This window comes from Zea mays, chromosome 8, assembly GCF_902167145.1.
Source record: "Zea mays cultivar B73 chromosome 8, Zm-B73-REFERENCE-NAM-5.0, whole genome shotgun sequence".
NCBI lineage: Eukaryota > Viridiplantae > Streptophyta > Magnoliopsida > Poales > Poaceae > Zea > Zea mays.
In genome coordinates, this window is record NC_050103.1 from 60,225,791 (window position 1) to 60,249,000 (window position 23,210).

Consider the following 23,210-nt stretch of genomic DNA (forward strand, 5'->3'; position numbering starts at 1 on the left):
ATTGACCGGATTATAGCTGATGTGGTTCCTGAGAGGGAAATGGCCGAAGTGGCCACTGATAGGGCTTCGCCGTTAAAAATGAAAGAATTGGAAGGGATTCTTTGGAGGATAAAGAGTTGGACCTACGACACTTGGGCGGGCAGGAACTCTCCGAAGAAGATATATCTGAGTTAAAAGAATTTTCTATTGATGGCGGCTACAAGCCTGTATCCGTGCTCTTTGGTGGCATCGACGAAGAGATTCTAGGGTGCATCCCTGACTGTGTCGGAGCAAAAATTGTCAATACTTTATCAAGGAGCATCGGATTCCCGAAGCTCGAACGAGATCTCAATAATTATAGGAGGACACATATTACTAGAGCTTGTTCTATTCGAATTTTAAGGTATAAACTTTGATGTTTGCCTCTTCGACTTATAAATTTTTAAATTTTGAGAGTTTCGGGCTAACTTCGGTTTTTTTAACAGAGCCTACTGTTGAGTAAGGCTTTAAAGCTACAACAAGAAAATGAAGATAGGATAAATGAGCTTGTTATCAGTAACTTGGAAGAGAGGGTGAAAGAACTTGAAAGTCTTCTAGCAGAAAAAGATTCAAAGATTAAGACTCCGAAGTAGACCTGGCCGAAGCTCATCTTCGGATTAAGGATCAAGCTGCTCGAATTTCTAATCAAAACAAACAGCTTGAAGAAGCACATTTAAATTTAAAGGAGGCTGGAATCAGTTATGAGCATGAAGTTAAAGGTTTAAAAGATAAAGACAAAGCCGAAGCAGAGAAAAGCCCTAAATTATCTAAAGCCCTTAAAATGCTTCGGGACACCTGTTTTGGCTTCGCGGCTCGATGCTCCCTTCGCCTGTGCGAGATTTTTAGTTCAGTCGGAGCAATGTCAGGAGAAGAGAAATATTCCGCCAATGATATTCTGAAGGCGCTCGAGTTTGTGGAAAAAGAAATCAATGAATTTGATGAAGTGATGGAGGGACACGGAGATTTTTGTGCCCTAGTGGCCGCCCGAGGAACAACTAACATATTTGCAAAAGCTGGGTGTAAACATTTGAGAGATATTAACAAGCCCACCTTCGCTATCTCTCCAGCTGACATTGAGAATATTCCAAGCGAAGCTCGAAGCATGGGGAATAGATTTATTACCCAGATCTGGGCGAAGGGCGTCCGAGAACTGGCCGAAAACGAAGCTCGAGCTCTTCTTAACGAAGTATGAGATAACGTCCTTAGCTTTCGACCTCTGTTTTTCTCTGTTTCAAACTGCTAAAACACTTTATATAATAAATTTTTCAGGCTGATGTCGGCGAAGAGTGAAGAAGTGAAGCTGAGAAATTTTGATGTAGTCTTAGAAAAATTCTTGTAACTTTTGTACAAAAAAATGTATTTAGGTAGATAAATTAATGTAATGGAAATAATGAAGGATTGGCTTGTAAAATACTATTACCTTTGCAATCTTATCTTTGTCTACTGTCGTTTGCTTTATTGTGGACGAAACCACCTTGTTTATTTTGAGCCGAAGGTGAAAAACACCTTCCCTGCTTTTCGTTCACATCGAAGCATCTTGGAGCCAAAGTCAAAAAGGGCCCTTTCATTCATAACGAAACATTTCCGTGCTGAAGGAAAAAATCCTCCTTTCTTTTTTCGTTAGTGTCTTGTGCAATATGTCATGATGCAATGAAGCTACAGATGTCTAATGTATGTTCGTAAGAATGCAAAAGATGATGTGATGAAGTATGCAAGAGTATGCCGAAGATAAAAAAACCCACACAAATACACACCCAGACTCTGCATCCCCTTAGGAACGACTTTGGAGTCCCTTCACCTCTTACTTAGGTGGTATTTTAGCTCTGCATCCCCTTAGGAACGACTTTGGAGCTTCTTCACCTTTGATTTAGGTGGCATTTTAGCTCTATATCCCCGTAGGAACGACTTTGGAGCTTTTTCATATTTTTACACTCGATGGTGTAATATCAGATTTTTACAGTTTAAATATGGGAGAAACTGGCCCTTGTATTGATCAGGGTTGTGAAAGGAAAATGAAAATTACAACCTATGGCCCCATTAAAAACCTTTCTCCCCTCTTGAAAGAAAAAGGGTGCCGTAGGAAAAGAAAGAAAATTACATAGTTGCTACACATAGTATCTCCGAAGCTCGTCTACGTTCCAGGATCTTGGAATATCATTCCCGTCCATGTCTTGCAACTTGTACGATCCAGGTCTTGACGAAGATACTACCAAAAAGGGAACTTCCCACTTGAGTTGCAGCTTCCCCATTGTGTCTGGGTTAGCTATTCTTCAAAGCACCAAATGTCCTGGCTTAATATTCTTTAGTCTCACTTTCCTGTCTCGCCACTTGACTGTTTCAGCTTGGTATTTATTGATGTGATCTATTGCTTGAAGTCTGACTCCTTCTATGGTGTCTTTTATTATTTTACAAGTGTCTTCGTCCCCTGTCGAAGCTAGAGTCCTTATCGATCCTATTCTTACTTCTTCCGGTGTTATTGCTTCGTCTCCGAATAAAATCTTAAATGGAGTGAACCCTGTTGACCTCGAGACAATAGTGTTATGATTCCACACTACTTTTACCACTTCGTGTGGCCACTTTCCCTTTGGTAGATTAAAGATTGATTTCATTATTCCTGTGATGATAACTCCATTGGCCCGCTCTACCAACCCATTGAATTCTAGATGTCTTACTGATGCAAAGTGTATCTTCATACCAATTTGATCACAGAAGGTTTTAAATGTTTTGGAATCAAATTGTGCTCCATTGTCAACTGTCATAGCCTTCGGCACAATGAAACATCAAATGGTATTCTGCCAGAAAAACTTTTGAACTACGACCGAAGTTATCGTGGCTAAAGGTTTAGCTTCGATCCATTTTGAAAAATATTCCACTGCTACTACGACATATCTCAAATTCCATTGTGCTGGTGGAAATGGGGCCAGTTAGTCTAGGCCCCATCTTTGTAGTGGCCAAGTGGGCTGAATCAGTTGTGTTAAAGATGAAGGTTGCTTCTGATCTCTGGTTCACTTATGACAGTTTTCACATTTTTGTACCAGATCCGCTGTGTCCGAAGCTGCCTTTGACCAGTAGAATCCTTGCCTAAAAACTTTTCCAAGGAGTGGTCTGGATCCGATGTGGGCTCCGCATATTCATGAATGTATTTCTTTCATCATCTCTTGGCCTTCGGCTCTAGATAGGCATTTTAATAGTGGGGAGCAAACTCCTTGTTTGAACAATTCCCCTTCTATAACCACATATGGCCTTGTCCTATCATGCATCCTTTTTATGTAAACTTCGTCATCTGAAGGATAATTTCCCTGGAGGAAAGATACAATTTCTGTTCTCCAATCCTCACTATGCACAGGTGAAATTGTGAGCACCGCTCTTTCCATGAGCTCGACCGAAGGTGCTTTGGGAGTTTCAAAGAATACGTCTGAAGGAAGCGGGAGCCCTTGTGCCGCTGACTTAGCTAATAAATCTGCATGTTCATTGTCCCCTCTTGGGATGTTTTCACTGAAAATCCTTCAAAGGAAGCCTCCATCCTTTGGACTGTGTCAAGATATTGTTCAATCTTTGGGTCTCTTGCCTTGCTACTTTTGTCAACCTGGCCTGTGATGACATGGGAATCAGATTTAAGGATTGCGCTTCTTATTCTCATGGCCCTAAGCTTTCGAAGCCCAAAAAGGACAGCTTCGTATTCTGCAATGTTGTTTGTGCAATTGAACTCCAATCTGGTTGCATATCAGGTTTTGATTTTTTATGGTGAAATTAGAATAGCGGCTGCACCTGCGCCGAAAGTTCCACATGATCCATCACAAAATATTGTCCTTCTTCATGAGCCCCTGGCGTCCAATCGACAATGAAGTCTACTGGTGCTTGAGATTGGATCGAGGATCTATGAACAAAATCAATGGTGAATTCGTTCAGCTCTGCAACAAATTTGCTAACCCTTCCTGTAGCTTCTCTGTTTCTTATGATGTCCTTTAAGGGTTGAGACGAAGGTACTACTATATGGTAAGACTGAAAATGATGTCGAAGCTTCCTGGAAGCCATCAATACAACATACAATAACTTCTCCAACTCTGTGTAATTTCTTTTCGATGGACTTAATACTTCAGAGACAAAGTAAACTAGGACTTGCTTCTTTGATTGATCATCTTGCTTTTCTTGGACCAGCATTGCACTGACTGTAGCGTGGGAAGCAGCTACATACAATAGCAACAGAGCTCCTGATGAAGGTGGAGTCAAGGTTGTTAGCTGTATAAGATATTGTTTCAAATCTTCAAAGGCCTTTTGTTTATCTGGTCCCCATTGAAAGACTTCAACTGACTTTAGTACTTCGAAGAACGGTAAATTCCTTTCTGTTGATCTTGAAATGAATCTATTCAATGATGCCAGCCTTCCTGTTAATCTCTGAACACCTTTTTTTGACTTTGGTGGCTCCATCCGAAGTATAGCTTCTATTTCGCTTGGGTTAGCTTCAATCCCCTTTGTTGATACTAGACAACCAAGAAATTTTCCCTTCTTCACTCTGAAGACACATTTTTTTGGATTTAACTTGAGGCTAGCCTTTCTGAAGTTGGCAAATGTTTCTTGCAAATTAGTAATGTGGTTTTCTTGCTTCATGCTCTTGACTATGATATCATCGACATGTCAAAACATTATTGTCGATCTGAGTGTAGAGAACTTTGGAAGTCATCCTGCCGAAGTTTCCTCCAGCATTCTTAAGCCCCTCGGCATCCGAAGATAGCAATAAGTTCCACTTGGGGTTATGAAGCTTGTTTTGGGTTCATCTTCCTTCTTCATCCAGATCTGATGATAGCTAGAGTAGCAGTCCAGCAGGCTCATGAGCTCCGAAGTGGCTACCACATCTATGAGGGAGTCTATTCTTGGCCAGGGGAATTCATCCTTCGGGCATGCCTTGTTGAGATCTGTGAAATCAATACACATTCTCTACTTTCCATTAGCCTTCTTTACCATCATAATGTTGGCTAGCCATTCTAGGTATGTCACTTCTCTGATCACTCCGGCACTGAGGAGCCTTTTAACTTCGTTTCTTGCACCTTTGGCTTTACCATCTGACATCTTTCGAAGCTTCTGCTTCCTCGGACTAACAGTTGGGTCTACATTGAGAGAGTGCTCGATAACATCTCTATTGACACCACAAAGATCATTAGCTGACCAAGAAAAAACATCCTTGTTATTGAACAAGAATTTTAATAGAGCTTTTTCTTATTCCTCAGATAATTGGGACCCAAACAACACCTTCTGTTCAGCTATGTCTTCGCACAAAAGCGTAAACTTTGGTTGATCCGCTCAAGCAGCTTTATCTCTTATGTACTTATGCTGCTGATGAGCTTTAACTTCATCTATATTGTGAATGGCCCTGGAATCTGTCCAATTCCCTTTGGCCCTTCTAGCAGCCTCTTGCCTTCCATGCACAACAATAGAACCTTGGTCAGATGGTATCTTCATACATAGATATGCTGGATGAAGTATTGCTTCGAAAGCGTTCAATGTCCCTCGTTCAGTGATTGCATTATAAGGATAATCTATGTCTACAATGTCAAATACAACATGCTCTGTTTTGGTGTTGTGGACATAACCGAAGGTGATTGGCATTGTTATTTTTCCAAGTGCCACTATCTGTTTTCCTCCAAAGCCACACAGGGGGTGTGTTGCATCATGTATTTTGTCATCCTGCTCTTGAATTTGTCTAAAGGCTTTTGCGAAGATAATGTCTGCTGCACTACACATATTTACGAGGACATTGTGAACCAAGAACCCTTTGATAACACATGATATGACCATGGCGTCATTGTGAGGGTAATCCTTAAGGTGAAGGTCTTCTTGAGAAAATGTGATTGGTACATGAGACCATTTGGACTTGATGAATGGTCCTTGCACTCCGACATGTTGCACCCTTCTCTGTGCTTCCTTCTTCTGCATCTTATTGGCTGGTTCGGAGCTTGAACTGCCTGTGATTGGAAACACTAGCTTCGTGGCCGAAGGTGACGTAGCTTGATCACCTTACAAAGCCATTATCGTGGTCGTGGAAGTGAGTTCACCCACGGTGGGCGCCAATGTTGTTTACTTGTTTTTGATTGTTATGAACCAAAAACAAGGCAACACAATTGTTAAACGTTAAGGACCTTTGTCCTCCGAAGCATTATCTCCTTTCGGGTATAATGGTCTTCAGACGAAGGTCATGAAGAACAAGTCTTCATTATCCATAAAATTAAGAATTTATATATACAAAAGGTAATTCCCAATCCCATATTTATTTCATAATAAATGTATAAACATCATAAAATTTTGTGTTATATTGTTACCTTCGGCTTGTTTGAAGGTGATGACACGAGAATAATTACAATCCAGCGTGAACAATATGGGGGGTACTGTTCACCTATTTACAGGCAAGGGACGCAGCCCAAGTAAAAATACATTTATGACCTCGACATACATACATAATCCTAATACAAAACATTAGGGATTAACTAGTCTTTTCCTCTTTGACTCAGCATTATGTTTGACCTTCGTCGCCACCTTAAGCCGAAGCTGTCATCCTTCGGCTCTTTTACACATGTTCGTTGTACCTTCGACATTCGTTCTTGTTTCTTACAGACAATATCTTCGTCTTGAGGACCTTCGGTAGAGAAGAAGACCCCCAACATGTGGCATGGGAAAAAGAATTATGCCATTTTGAAAGTCTCCTAGAGGGGGGGGGTGAATAGGCGGAATCTAAAATTATAAACATAAGCACACACTACAAGCCGGGGTTAGCGTTAGAAATGAACCTGAGTCCGAAAAAGAGGGGAAAACAAATCAACCAAGAAATAAAGCAGATGAACACGGTGATTTGTTTTACCGAGGTTCGGTTCTAAAGAACCTAGTCCCCATTGAGGTGGTCACAAAGGCCGGGTCTCTTTCAACCCTTTCCCTCTCTCAAACGGTCACTTAGACCGAGTGAGCCTTTTCCTTAATCTCTCGGGTCACTTAGACCCCGCAAGGACCACCACACACTTAGGCGTCTCTTGCTTCGATTACAAATCACTTGAGAAAAGAAATGAGAAAGGAAGAAGGCAATCCAAGAGGCTAGAGCTCAAAAGAACACAAAATCTCTCTCTCACAAGTCACTAAGTGCTTGAGTTGAATTTGGGACTTGGAGAGGCTTTGATCTTTTGAATTGTGTCTAGGAGTGAATGCTAGAGCTCTTGTAATGAATGTGATACTCAGAAATCTTGGATTCTTGAGGAGGTGGTGGTTGGGGGGTATTTATAGCCCTCAACCACCAACAAGCCGTTGGGGGTGACACTGTCCGGTGCGCCAGCCACGTCACCCAACCATTATGGTTCGGGAGCTGTCGACCGTTGGAGGCTTTGTCCTCATGTGGCACCGGACAGTCCGGTGCCACACCAGACAGGCATTGTTCATTGTCCGGTGCGCCTCTGACTCTGCGCTCTGACTCTGCCGCGCCCTGTTGCGCACTATTCCTCTACTTTTGCCGTCGACCATTGCGCGAAGTAGCCGTTGATCCGCTGGTGCACCGGACAGTCCGGTGGCACACCGGACAGTCCAGTGAATTATAGCGGAGCGCACGTGGAGAAACCCGAGAGTGGCTAGTTGAACTTTGTACAGACCTGGTGCACCGGACACAGTCCGGTGCGCCAGACTAGAGCACACTTGGTTTCTTTGCTCCTTTGTATTTGAACACTAACTTCAATCTTTTATTGATTTGCGTTGAACCTTTATGCACATGTAGAACATATAATCTAGAGCAAACTAGTTAGTCCAATATTTGTGTTGGGCATTCAACCACCAAAATTGATACAAGGAAAAGGTTAACCCTATTTCCCTTTCAATCTCCCCCTTTTTGGTGATTGATGCCAACACAAACCAAAGCAAATATATAAGTGCAGAATTGTAACACCCTAGTCTTACCTAGGGTTTTCCCAGTGCCCCAACTTGTGACCATTATCAAATGTGACTTTATTTAAGCAAGAGACATCAAACTTAAGAAACTAAAACCTAAGTTAAGTCTCTTTCATCTCAAAAGCCACACTCTAAACATACCATATACCTCAAGTGAGAAAAACATCTAAAACCCTAACACCTTTCAAATGGGCCATTTAAGCACATAAAGGGAATTGGAGAAAAGACTTGGGAAAAATACAAAATTTTGATATGAACCAATTAACAAAGTTTTAGTTCACCAAATAACCTACAAAATGAAGTAAGGAAGATTGGTCATTTGAATTTTCCAAAATCCCCAAATCAGCCCATGAAGTAATGCCCTATGGAAAAATTCAGAAATTCAGAAATCTGAATTTTAGCCCCTTTTCAAAGATCAACTGTGTTCTTTGTTTTTGAAAACTTGAATCAAATAAGTCCAAATATAAAGATGGCGCCAAACTACCTTGAGCATGCCCTGGAAAAATTTGGGAGCAAGACTTCGCCGTTTGACATGATCTTGGCAGGGATTTACCTCGGAACTCGGCCTTATGACACTGGCACATTGACGAGGCGACAACTCTCTGCCCTTGACCCGAAATCAGTCGGCTCCACACGCAAATGATAGAGCTCAGTCGGGGGAACAAATCTTACACAACGATCTTACCCAAATTCGCAAAGATCGGCGCCCTATCGGCGTTAGAACACGGGCAGAAACAATGGCGCCACATGTTCGATCGCGGATGACATGCCCGGTTCACGCCAGTCCGCGCACCCGCACCAAATCGTGCGCGCCCGCGCTGGTCCACGCTTGCCCGTGCACCGCGCCAGCGTCTATAAGAACAGGGAAGCCTCGGCCGTACTCTCTCCACGCCTCACCTGACTCCCCAAGCCCAGCACTTAGCTCCGGCGAGCTCTGCGCCGCCTGCCAAACAGCTCGAGCACTCGGCCACCATGGCCAGACCATTCCCGGCCATCTCCACTCAATCCCGTGCCTCGCCTAGCTTCCCCAGAGCCCTGTGTAGAGCTCCTCGAAGCAAGAAACGTGACACTGCTTCACCGGAGAAGCCGTTCCACCCTCGTCGGAGTTGTTCTCCCCGCCGGCTCGCGTGGCCACGACTAACCTGTAAGCCGTAGTCCAATTCCTCGTGCCTACGCCTTCCCTAGCACCTAGTGAAGCTCACTAACCAGTTTAATTGAACTCTACCACCCTGGATAGGCCGGAGCCCTCGCCACCGACGAGCTCCCCCTTCTGCGCACGTGGACCGACCTACTTCGACCATCCCCGGAGACAATCCACACATCGACGTGACCGTCACGACCTCCCCTACACCCTCGGCCACTTCACCGGAGCAATCTCGCCGCCGGTAAGCCCCTCCGCCCTTTCCTCCGCTGCGGTTACTGTTTAATTGGGAGAAGGACCTCAGGTTAGGTTTAGCAAAACCCCAGGGGGTTTTCTGAACTGTCAGTGGCTCATGTGAATAGTAATCCGAGGGCTAGTCTGTAAGGGAACTTAGAAACTTTCGCCAGGGACCCTGACGCAAAGTTAGTTACCATTTAGCCCTTTTCTGAATATCCTTTTTAATGAACAGAAAACTTAGGAAATTCATAACTTGAGAAATCTTTAACCAAATTTAGTCAAACCAATTTTGCTGGATTCCAAATAATAGGAACTATTGAGAAAAAAATACTAAACCCTATGGTTCTTGTATTGATTTTTAGAGTTTGAAATTAAATAGGGAAACTACCCAAACTTTATTAAAATAACGAAAAATAGTTATGCTTGTGTACTAAGCTTAAGAAAATTTATGGAGATATATACCCAACTTAGGCACTATTTAAAAATACTGAGCACCCTAGTATACAAGGTTAACTCAAGATTATCTATTAAAAACTATATCTTCCCAAAACTTAGGAAATTAAGAAAGGCAATAGAAATTAATGAACAGAGGATGAACATATTTTTCCTAGTCTACTTAAGTAATGAGGAACCTAGGAAAAATACATGGAACCCTAGCTCAAGACTAATCTAGGGTTAAATAATTTATTAGGCAACAAGGAACCAAGAAAAACCATGATTAAAAATATAAGAACCATTTCAAAAATGGTAAGAAAAATTTAGTAGACTCCTAACTACTAGAACACCACTACAAAAATGATAAACACCCCAACCCATCATGACAAGTGGGTTGAACAATTAAACCTTGATTTTTAGCCATGTTCTAATTAAATCATAAGAAAGTCTAAAATTGTGCAACAGTAGGCAAATGAATTTTTGCCAAATTATTAATGAAGTAGACCACCAGAGAAAAATATGAAACCTAGTTAAAAAGGTAAGGTAACACCCATTACCCCCTACCCTAGGAAAAGGACCATATAATCCAAGAATTTCTACCCCCTCTTCCCTTAAGCAAAAAGTTGCCAAATTCTAGAATGACTGCTCTTGCACAAAGAAGAAGATAAAAAAATTAGAAATCTGTTGTTTGACATTTTTCAAGTGTAGTGGTAGTAGAAAGCACCCCATTGGCCAAAAACTTTAGAAAATCATAGTAAAATAACCAATAAGTATTAGTGTCTGAAATTTGGTACAAAGTCATGATATTACACCTAAATACCAGCAAACATGAACCTTAGGGAATAATTCGCTGTTAAAGGAAAGTTGTAATTCAAAGCACCCCCTCTACCCTAAAACTTGATAACTTTGTACAGATAGAACCCTTCACTTTTTGAGCCCCAATTTTTGAGACAGAGAGTTATACTCTAGTGAGAAGCCACTGAACTTTTTGCAGAATTTTTGGAAATTATAAAACTAGCTTGTAGTTCAAACCCACCTTAATGGCATAAAAGAAAAGGAAAAGAAGAGATAAATTAGAAAGAATAATGAATCTCACCCCAATGAATTCAGCTAGGAATCGTGTTAAAATATCACTAAAACATAAAAAGGAAAATCAGTGGAACACTAAAATAGTCTGACCATTCAGCTTAATCAAACTTGACCCTAATTTACCAATTATACCATAGAAATCTCTAGTAGCAAGATTAAGCTCTACCTTAGTAATTTAATTATTCACCATCCGATTATAACTGCTAAATTGCATATCATGCCATACATATATCTTACTCATTGCATTCATTAGATTGCAACCTCGCTGACGGAGAGTACATGCTCGTCCCTAAGCAAGGAGCTGTCCACGAGGAAGACCAGGAGCCAGCTCCCGAGCCTGCCATCGAGGATCTCCCTGCAGCCCCAACAATTGAAGGCAAGCCCCGGTTTTATGCATAACCAGTGATACATATATATATATATATATATATATATATATATATATATATATGCTACTTTACTACACTTAATGTTTGTAGGCTTGCAATGTGCACTTAAGTGTAGTAGTTGCTTGAAACCCTTAGTTGCATGAATTCAGTATTCCTTTTTGAGATGGATACTAGTATGCTAGGTCGAGTAGCTGCTTTGCTAATTAGGATCTCGGTAGAAGTAGAGTGATTTTCTAGCACTCGCGCGAGATCAGGAATTGGTTGTATTCATCTTGATAACGGGATCTATGATGGTCTATGGATTTGGATCCACGGTGGATGCCTTGTCCATGAGATGAGAAAAAGGAACTAAGGATTAATGTGTGGATACCTGAGTCAAGCGTTTGAACGTACTAAACACATGTCGGGAAATATGGTAACCGGTAAATCTAGTACCTGAGTGAAGCCGGGCGTGGACTTTCCTCCTCACTTGTCTTGAGACTGGGTCTCCCATGCTAGCTATGGTGGGTACAAGTGCGGTCACTGCACGACGGCTGCTGGGGTCAGTGGAGCATTGTATGCCAAGGCGGTGAGCCCTGGCCGCGAATGGGGACTCGATGGGGACGGTTGATATGTGTGGGGACGGAGTGCCCCTACATGTCGTGTGTTTAGGTTTACCTTGCAAGGTTTAAAAACTCGATTCGAATCGTCTGCTTCTCACAGCTAATGAGACTTCTTGACCCCTTGTATTGCATCGAGTAAGAAGTGAAATGAGGTTTTACTTGAGATAATATGTTGATTGTACTAAACGATTGCTACCATGTATGCTTAGAAGGAGCAAACTTAGCTAAAATTGATGATACTAGAATTGGAAAAGCTAAATTTGATTTTAGACTCAGCTAGTGCTTTTGGCAAACCAAAACCCTCAGCCAAACAGCTGCATGGTCTAGAAGTAGAGGAGTAGATTCCTCACACCGTGTAAGTATAGCTGAGTATTAGTATACTCATCCTTGCTTGTGGCACAATTTTTGCAGGTGCGCTTCAGGATATGGTTGATGGTGTGACTTGGCCTACCACCCTGCCACCGTGTTGGATGGTCGAGTGGGATGTTGCTCCAACAGGAGAGGAGCAGGAGGAGTAGTGGGCTAGGACTTGCCCTATTCCTCATCTTTCGACGATATCGACTATCCACTGCAATTTATCTTATGAACTTACTTCAGTTTACTTGAAAAACTCCGATTTATGTAATAACTCCAGTACTTTAAATTGAGGTTTCCTGTTTTATTGTATTTCCTTTGTGACTCACCTTCGAGTGAGCTTGTGGTATTTGATCCTGGATAAGTGGCTTTATCAGACCAGATCTGAGGGACTGACAGGTTATTCCGATTTAAGTGTGTTGCGGCCTCTAAGGTGTGACTTGGGCACTTAAGCTGGAATAATTCGGGCGGTTCTGCCACAGCTGGTATCAGAGCAAATACCACCACAGAGAAAGCAATAAACCATGAATACCAACTTTCAAAAATCTAAAACTTGCTTAGAAACCAGTATTGGAATCGTCAGGACTAGAACGTTATACCTAGGACAAAAGGCCTTAGGAATAGTGGGGAAAAATAGGTGGCTAATTTAGTAGGCCCTATGGGCCAGTCTTAGGATTTTTAAGGATGCCCTAAAAAGCACCCTTCTGATTCGGTGAGGAGACATTATTTTCAGCATGCATGCATTATAAAACAAAAGGGTTAGAAATTAAAAGGGGTAATTTTTTTGACCTAACCCATTTTCTTTTAACCACCTAGGATCTTTCATTTTTCTTTCTTCCACCATAACCTTTACATCTTATCCTCTTCCACAGATGACTTCACCCACCCTCGCCAGTGGAGGAGACACTCGTTTCAGTTCTGATTTCCTTTCTCACGAGGGTTTTCCTTCCATCTCGTGGGAGGTGCTCAACTCCACTGGTTACCCTACGCCCCCTTTATACACGGTGCAGCTGTACGAGGAGCATCGGGTGCCACGTTGCCGAGTCTGGCTGACTCTGGAGGCACACCCCTTCAGCTGGGTTGGCATTCCCTTGACTCTGAGACTGTTGGATTCAGGACGGACGACACCACCGAAGAGGTAGCTATGAAGACCCTGACGACTTTCTGTGGCCACCATCCCTTGGAGATGGTGATGCACACCTTGGGACTCTTCCCCGCTGAGAAGAGGGATGACCCCATGTGGTGCAACCGTGTGAGCCATGTGAAGGACGTGTGGGCTATGTATCCCGACTTGGTTGGGAGGATCACTGTTCAGTGCATGAGCGCACTGTACCGCCTACAGGCCCTGCAAAGCGACGCTATGGCACATCTTGCTAACCTCGCTCAGACCACTAAGCTCACCCTCGATAGCCGAGAGGACTTCGTGGTCGACCTGTCCTCAGAGTTGGTGGAGAAGGACCTACAGGTGGAACGGTTGAGCCAACGCATCACCACCCTAGAGCAGCAGGTGGAGATCCAGGACAACACCATTGATGTCCTAGAAAACCAGCTCCATGATGTGTAGCAAGAGCTTGAGGAAGCTAACGACCACCTTGACATGCACCACCTGGAGATGGAGGCCAATGAGGTCGGAAGCGAAAGAGAAGAGGCTCCCGAGGAGTTAGGACCAGCCCTGGTACCAATGCGACTGCCTCCGAGATGCCCCCTTCGCCCGTATCCAGTGTCGCTTCCACTACTCAGGGTTGATGAGTCATTTTGACGCTTTAGGAGGATAGAAACCCACAAGAGCTTAGTTGACGTCAGATTTTGTACTAGGCTTACGGGTTCCTTCCGCTAAATTGATGTAACCCATGAGGACTTTTGTGATCAATGAAGTGATTGTAACCATGTTATCCTCATTCGAAATAATGTTATGTATGACATTTTCTTCCATATGATATAAAGCATATTGCTCGGAATTATGAACTGTGATAACAATGGCGACAATCTCTGTTTTCAGATGGTAGCTAGGCAGCATCACGGGCAGAACGAGCAAGCTCCCCTGCCATCTCCTCCAGCTCCCACAGTGCAGGAGCTGATGGCTCAGCAGAATGAAATTCTGCGATAGCTCTTGCAGTGACAGCCCCACCCTTAGCAGCATGGTGGAGGCCAGCCGCAGCGACCTCCAGCCACGGTGACCTACCAGGAGTTCCTGAGCACGCAACCGCCCTTGTTCACCAAGGCAGAGGATCCGTTGGACACTGACGTGTGGTTACGCGTCGTGGAGTCCAAGTTTCCCCTCCTCACGGGAGACTGCCCTGATGACACCAAGGTTCGCTTCGCCGCGCAGCAGCTTCGCGGACCTGCTCGGACATGGTGGGACCATTTCCGTGCCATGCTACCTACTGGTCATGAATTTTCTTCGGAGGAATTCAAGACCACCTTCAGAGGACACCAAGTTCTAGCTGGGATTCTTGATCGCAAGTTGAATGAATTCCTATCACTCAATCAAGGAACCCGTACTGTGTTGCAGTATGCCTAGTTCTTCAACGACCTGTGCTAGTACGCGGGGTATCATGCTGACTCTGATGAGAAGAAGAGAGACCGCTTCCGCAGAGGTCTCGACACCAAGTTGCGTGAGCGTCTTAACATTGTCCGGGCTGAAAGCTTCAATGAGTTGGTCAACTTGGCCATCTCACAGGAGGACTGTATTGTAGCTCACCGGGCAGAGAAGAAGAGGAAGGCACCAATGTCAGGACCCTCCGCTCAACCCCAGAGGTTCAGGATTGTTTCCCACAATCAGAGCAGAGGATTTCAACAGTAGGCAGGAAGATGGGTGATCAGGCCACCTCAGCAGCAGCCAGCACCCAACCGTTTTCCAGCTCCCGCTCCAAGGAGCAATCAACCTCAGCAGCAACAGCAGTTCTGCCAAGGAAATGGGAACAAGTGCTTTACTTGTGGCAATGTGGGCCATTATGCCAAGAGTTGCCCAAGGAATCAGCAGAGGCAGATGCCAGCACCAAATCAAGACAGTGGGAGGAAGCAGAAGGTGCAAGTCAGGCAAGGGAAGCTCAACTTCACTACTCTGGAGGAGTTACCTGAGGGAGCCCACATCATGACTGGTATCTTTTCATTTTTTAATCAACCTGCATTAATTCTGTTTGATTCTGGTGCATCTCATAGCTTCATTAGCCAGAAGTTCAGTGCTAAATGTCAACTGCCTTTCTATCATACAAAAGGGTCTTTCATGATAGCAACACCTGGGGGTAAAATTGCAACCAACCAATTAAACCGAAATGTGCCTATCTCACTAGAAAGTAGAGTCTTCAAAACCACACTCCTGATTTTGGGATTAGAGGGTATGGACATCATTCTCGGAGCTGACTAGATGATTCAACACCGAGTAGTGTTGGATGTAGCTGCTAGAGCTCTAGAAATCCGTTCTTCCACCTTCAGAGACCTTGCATTGTATTTACCCAGCCAAGATTCTACTCGATCATGTGCTTTTGCTATGATAGAGTTGCCCTTGAAGAAGATTCCAGTGGTCTATGAGTATGTAGATGTTTTTCCTGATGAATTGCTAGGAATGCCACCTGTTGGGGGCCTTCGGCTTCCGAAGGTCCTCAAAAACATGATTTGATAATGTTTTCCAAGTATACGAGCAGGCATCTTCGGAATCAGGTTACGGATATACAAGAGCATGGTCAAGACGAAGCTTGACTGGGATGGAAGGCGATCATGACGAAGGATAAGACGACCACGAAGCTATGTGCAGAAAAGCTTCGGCATGACGGCAGAAAAGGGGAACCGACTTAAAGATGAAAAGCCAGATTAGACCTCGAAGAATTACTATAGAGTTATTGATAAATGTAAAGGGCATTAATGTAATTTTGGGTGGGCTGCGACCCATGCCTATAAATAGGTGAACAGTATTCCCGTACTGTTCACGCTGACTGGGCATTTACTTTTGCGTCACGCTCGTACCCCTGTTTTCCTTCGAGCCGAAGGTACATTTGTAATTTGTTATTATTGATACAGTAACGCAAATAAAAATGAGTTAATAATAATGATTAAAGTGTTTATATTATTTTTCATTTCTTGTGTATGAATCCTTCTTCATCATTCATTGTGTTTATGAAGGTTTGTCCTTCATAACCTTCGTCCGGAATCCATTATATCCGAAGGGAGATAATGCTTCAAAGGACGAAGGACTTTAACATTTAACACTTTTTATGTTGCCTTGTTCTTAACTCTTAGCATTTGAGAACAAGTCCCCAACATTGGCGCCCACCTCTGGTGAACTCACTTCCATTTTTTGAGCTTTGAACATCTTCGGCAGGCATCACCTTCGTCATGCTGCCGAAAAAAACTTCAGCGACAGGGGCTGCCACTCTACAGCCGCTGGACCCCAATCAGGACATCCTTTCTCTTAGGGAGGCCCAAAGCCAAAAGAGGAAGGCCACCAGTCCAACGCTTCCGGAGGACGACTTGGACCAGGAAATCCAAAACCTGGAAATGCTCCATCAACAGGTGCAACGAAAGAAGGAGAAGATGGCTCGTCTAGCTGACCTTCAGAGGCAGATAGATGAAGCTTCGGAAGAAGTTCGTCATCTTACTCAAGATGACCAGAACCGAAGGCCTCCGCGCAGAGAGCTTCATCAGGAGGGCTTCTACAATGAGGACGACTGGTATGAAGATTTCCATCATGGAAATTTTGCTTTTGATGATGCTTCTCCTCTATCAACAGAATTGCAGGCTACACCATGGCCCCAGTCTTACAAGCCACCCCAGCTCCCCATGTACGACGGTCATTCAGACCCGAAGCAATTCTTGATGAGCTATGAAGCAACCATATCTTCGTATGGTGGCAATACTGCAGTCATGGCAAAGTCTTTTGTCATGGCCGTCAAGAGCGTCGCTCAAACCTGGTACTCCTCTCTTCGGCCAGGGACAATCACCTCATGGCAGAAGCTGAAAGATATGCTGATAACCAACTTCCAAGGGTTTCAGACGAAGCCAGTTACCGCTCAAGCTTTATTCCAGTGTACCCAGGACCATGAAGAATACCTTCAGGCGTATGTCCGAAGGTTTCTGCGTCTGAGGGCACATGCGCCAACAGTGCCCAATGAAATTGTCATTGAGGCCATGATTAAGGGACTTCGGCCGGGACCTTCAGCGCAATACTTTGCCTGGAAGCCACCACAAACTTTGGAAAAGCTGCTCCAGAAGATGGACGAGTGTATTCGAGCTGACAATGACTTCCGCCAAAGAAGGGAGGAAGCATCCAGGTTCTCTGAAATGACCAGGGGCTTCGGAGGAAGATTTCATCCGAGGCACGTCAGGTCAATTCATAACTCTACTCAAAGTGATGATAGAGGGAGCCAACAGCAAAGGCCACAATACTCGCAAGCTTCGGGGCAGCAGCAAAGCTCTTTTCGGCCGCCAGCGCCAAGGGGCAGAGGCGCCAGGGGCTTCGGGGGAAGATTTGGGGATCAGCCAAGAAAAATTTACTGCCTATTCTGTGGTGAAGACAAGTGCCATACCACCAGGATGTGCCATGTTACCATCCAGAAGCAAAAGGAGATAGCAGAAGCTGCAACACAACAGAGTCAGTCGAAGCAGGTCATGCATACTGCTTCGTACCATTCGCCTTACATTCCAGAATATGTAGGCAATCACCCTGCAACTTCTGTTGCTTCGGCAAGTCAACCCCAAGCATCTTGGCAACAGCCTCCACCGCCACCACCAACACAACGAGGTTAGCAGCCAGGAGGGAGTCAGCACACTCACCTTCAGTGGGACTTCAGAGAGGAGTCCGAAGCTCGCACAGTCAATAGCACTGTGCCAGAGTCGAAGCACATTTACTGACAAATATCCTACTTCGACAGCAGCTTTTCGCATTTTCACATTCAGTATTACTTTCTTTTTAATAAGGAACAATTATGGGGAGTCTAAATGTCTTTTATCGTCTTTCAATTTCTTGTAATAGTTTCGCTTTTTACCATAATGAAAATATATCTTCTCCATAGGCCTAAGTTGCCGAAGCATGAGAATTTATGATGGCAAGGAGGACCTTTGAATTATCAAAAATTTGTTCTAAGGAACGCAGTGCAATTTTTTCGAAGCAGCAAAAGTCGTTCCTAAGGGAGCGCAGTGTAAGTTTTCTGAGCCTACAACGAAAAATAAGCGCTGATTCCGCTGAAAGTAAAAGGCGAAGAAGCTCCTAAGGGAGGCTTACAGCGAAAAATAAACACTGATTCCGCTGAAAGTAAAAGGCGAAGAAGCTCCTAAGGGAGGCTTACAGCGAAAAATAAACGCTGATTCCACTGAAGTAAAAGGCGAAGAAGCTCCTAAGGGAGGCTTACAGAGAAAAATTAATGTCAACCTTTGGCAAATATCATTTTGCACAGCATTACATCATTTGCATAGCATAACATCATACATCATAGTGCATCAACAACGCAAGAAGGGGGGTCTCGATATTGATATTCGAAGATTGTTTTGAAGAAATAGTGACAAGGCACAAAAAATAGCCGTTGAAAAGTTATACCATCGTCAAACTCTGAAATGGAAGGATCTATTGATTATTGATTTTACAAGGATTGATCATTGATTTTTACGAAGCATGAAAAGAAGGGAAGGTGTTTTTTCGCCGAAGGCTCAAAAATGGTATGTATATGATGTTTCATGCATCGTCAAAAATAGAATTATAAACAGCTAAAATGCTATATCCAAAGTTACACAATGGTACACATGATTCTCAGCAAGCATTACAATCTAAATGTTTTTACATCAGCATTTAATCTTCCTTTAAGACTACTTCTGCAGCTTCATTTAGAAGCTCATCAACAACTCTATCCATGATGGCTTCGGCCATTTGTCTAATTTCGTCATCCCCCTTCGTGTGGGGGCTTGGAGATAGCTCAGCAGTTTCTGAGGGAAGAGAAGATATGGATATATTACTATTACAAACCATGAAGAAATTCGAAATCAAAAAGTTACAACGAAGAGCCAGTTATCACTAATTAATACCTATTTGCCCTTCGGGCTCTGCGCTTTTCTCAGCAGCCTCTGCTACCTTCCTAGCATCATGGATGCCTTTTTCGCTTTTTTGAATGATTTCTTGGGCCATTTCTTGGCCGCCATTGTCCCAGATGTCGGTGAAAATTTTTCCACCGACCAGGCTTGCTTCGGCCGAGGGGTCTTTTGTATCTTCGGAAGACAAGGCAGTTTCGGATTGCGCTAAAGATTTCACATGCTCACAGCCTTTTCTTTCCAAAACAGTAGCAATCCCCCTGGCGCCCGAAAAAGCACATATGTCTCCGCGGCTATTCAAGATTTCCTCGAAGGCCTCAGCTTCGTGACTGATCCATTCAATCGGGCCTTCTGGATTACCCCTTGTAAAATTTTCTTCGCTAGAGAATGCGACAACGCTGGCGAAGCTGGATTTTATTTTCGTAACACACTCTATGGATTTGTTATAGCACCTTTTCTTGGATGCACGAAGCTCTTCAACATTTATTTCCAAATGGTTTGCCCATTGATCACTAAGTTCTCGTTTTGTTTCTTCAAGTATGCGTTCTTCTTTAGCTCTGGCCAGCTGTTTCCGAAGATCCTGAATTTCGCATTTTTGGGCTTCAGCTTGAGCCTTAGAGGTAGCTTCGTCTTCCTTTATTTTATCCACCAATGTAAGCAGAATTTTATCTTTTTCCAAAGCTTCGTTCCTCAGCTTAATAACCTCTGTTCGTAGGTTGTTGAAAGCAATATTATAGCTCTCGTCTTCGGCATTCTTTTGCGCTCTCAAAGCGTTGCTCAGTATTAAACCCTATATGAAAAAGAATTAGTATAAGAATAAAAGAATGATTCAAAAATTACAAATTTCCAAATATACAATTCTCATACCTTCAGACTATTATATGCAAGGCTATCCGCAAGATCGTCCTTCGTCATAGCGCAGAGCCCAGCTTCAAGCTTCGGAAACCCCATACTTCTAGCCATCTCCCGGCAGACAGATAATTCTTTGTTGTCTGGGAGGCAGTATAAGAAGTCGTCTTCATTTGTGCCGTTGAATACTAAGGCCCCTTTCAGATACTTCAGTTCTCGGGCATAGTGATTAGCTTCAAAAATTTCTTCTTCAGATAATTTCTTCCCCGAAGCATGTCGTACAATATAATCAAGTACTTTGGAAGATGCTTCGGGGGCAGCAGTGCCAGTTTCTTCAGCCAAAATTTGTTCTGCTATTTCTGTTTTTTCAGCTTCCAAGGATTTCACCTTGGCGGGCTCTGAAGGCCCGACTTCAATTTCAGACTGTTGCTTTGAAGCTTCGGCGACAAAGGCTTCAGTGTGTATTTCGGAAGTTTTAACAATTTTCTTTGGAGGTGTGCTTGAAGATTTGATTGTCCCTAAAACATCTAGCACATTAACCATCCTTCTTCTTTTAGGGGTCACCGCTGGACCCTTATGGCTTTTTGTCGTCTCAGTTTTTGCCGAAGGGCTCAAGACTTCTGATGTCTTTATTTCTTCAGCTCTCGGTTCTTCTATTTTTTCAGTCGCTGGCACTTCGGCCAGCACTTCAATATTTGGCAGGGGAGTTGGCTCTTTAGCTTCGGTGGCAGAGGTCTCACCGGCAAATTCAGGCACTGTGGCCGGTTCAATATAACGTGGCCGGTGTGTGAGAACCTTTACCCTTTTCCTCTTCGGCGCCGGCTCACTAGGAGCGGCTGAAGCAGTTTCCTTCGCAGAAGATGGATTCTTTCTTTTTTGACCCCGCGCTGGATAGCGGTAGTCGGGGTAGACAAACCCAATTGCATCAAATACTCGGTTGAGTCTCTTCCTCTTTCGGCCTCCGAAGGCCGCTGATAATGCAGTATCTTCGGCCTTTGAGTATACACCAAGCAATTCATCACTGATGGCCTCAATACTCTTCAACCAATCATCATCTTGCTCAACGAATTTATCTCCGTATTTAAATGTGTATTTCAGCCTGACTAGTCCACCTTCGTCAGTTTCTTTAATGGTCTCCTTCGGCATTTCCCATTTTTCCACAAGTGGCCATACTCTGAAGGCAATGTGTTCTTGGACCAAATCCCTTGTCCCAATAAAAGAGCAAACAACACCGAAGGCTCTCTGACATTCTTCGGCTGCTTCATTCATTTCCACCTTCACCCTCCGCAGGCCGAAGCGTTGCCAGATGGGGCGCATAATGATACTTTTTATATCTTCCCGAGATTTCAAGTCATTCTTCACGTAAAACCATTCCGTCATCCAGTCGCCGGGCCACCTCTTTCGAAAGGTTGGCACGGGGCAGCTTGAACCAGACCGGGAGCCGAAGCTGTAGCAGCCAAAATTGTTGTGATACTGTTCTTTACCCTAGGGTTTTGTCTCGTACAATAACTCATGAATATTGCAGAAACTTTTTGCATTAGGTTCCAAACCTTGGCTTCTCACGGCCCACACAAAGATGCTCAACCTTATGATTGCTTCGGGGGTAAGTTGGTGAAGGTAGATTTCAAATATCTTCAGTATTTCCACAACAAAACTGCTTAAGGGAAATCGTAGTCCAGCTTTCAAGAAGCTTCGGAATACCATGACTTCATTTTCCTCAGGAGTCGGACATGTCTTCTCTCCTTCATCTGCCCTCACAACGGACAAGTCCCGAAAATATCTGCCCCTCATGTTGACAAGATGATTTTCTTTAATACTTGATTTACCAAAAACCGCATGGCTTGGTCGCCAAGGTCGATCTTCGGAGTCTTCACCACCGCTATCCACATCATAACTGTCACTGTCACCAGTATCTTCAGATAAACCCTCCAAAATTTCTTTAGTAATCTTCTCTGTATTAGTCTTTGACATTGATTGAAGAAAGCCCAGATGCATCTCCTCAGAGAGACTCAACTTCGAATCGCCAACAGCTTTTTTATCTTCAGACATCCTTGCAAACGCTGAGAAGGTGCTCTCGAAACCGAAGCTTAAAAATCTAAAAAGCCAAGCAAGTGTTGTTGCGCGCAGGCTAAAAGTTGGGTGAGTAAAAGCAGTTGGCAAGAGAGTGTGCCAAATAAACTCGCAATGAGCTCTTATTTATACACCCAGTGCGTTGAAAACTGGAGGGTCCCGCTTGTCAAAGACTGTTGCTATTCTAGCAAAGAGAAGGTGTTTTTTCGGACCTTCGGCTTAAGGCCTTCGTCCATGTCGCAATATGAATTTATCATTACAACAAATTAATATTGCGAGGGGCTACTGTTGGGGGCCTTCGGCTTCCGAAGGTCCTCAAAAACATGATTTGATAATGTTTTCCAAGTATACGAGCAGACATCTTCGGAATCAGGTTACGGATATACAAGAGCATGGTCAAGACGAAGCTTGACTGGGATGGAAGGCGATCATGACGAAGGATAAGACGATCACGAAGCTTTGTGCAGAAAAGCTTCAGCATGACGGCAGAAAAGGGGAACTGACTTAAAGATGAAAAGCCAGATTAGACCTCGAAGAATTACTATAGAGTTATTGATAAATGTAAAAGGCATTAATGTAATTTTGGGTGGGCTGCGACCCGTGCCTATAAATAGGTGAACAGTATTCCCGTACTGTTCACGCTGACTGGGCATTTACTTTTGCGTCACGCTCGTACCCCTGTTTTCCTTCGAGCCGAAGGTACATTTGTAATTTGTTATTATTGATACAGTAACGCAAATAAAAATGAGTTAATAATAATGATTAAAGTGTTTATATTATTTTTCATTTCTTGTGTATGAATCCTTCTTCATCATTCATTGTGTTTATGAAGGTTTGTCCTTCATAACCTTCGTCCGGAATCCATTATATCCGAAGGGAGATAATGCTTCAAAGGACGAAGGACTTTAACATTTAACACTTTTTATGTTGCCTTGTTCTTAACTCTTAGCATTTGAGAACAAGTCCCCAACACCACCAGACCGGGATATTGAATTCGCCATTGAATTGCAACCGGGAACGACACCTATTTCCACGAGGCCTTACCGGATGCTACCCGCTGAATTGGCAGAATTGAAGAAGCAATTGCAAGAATTGTTA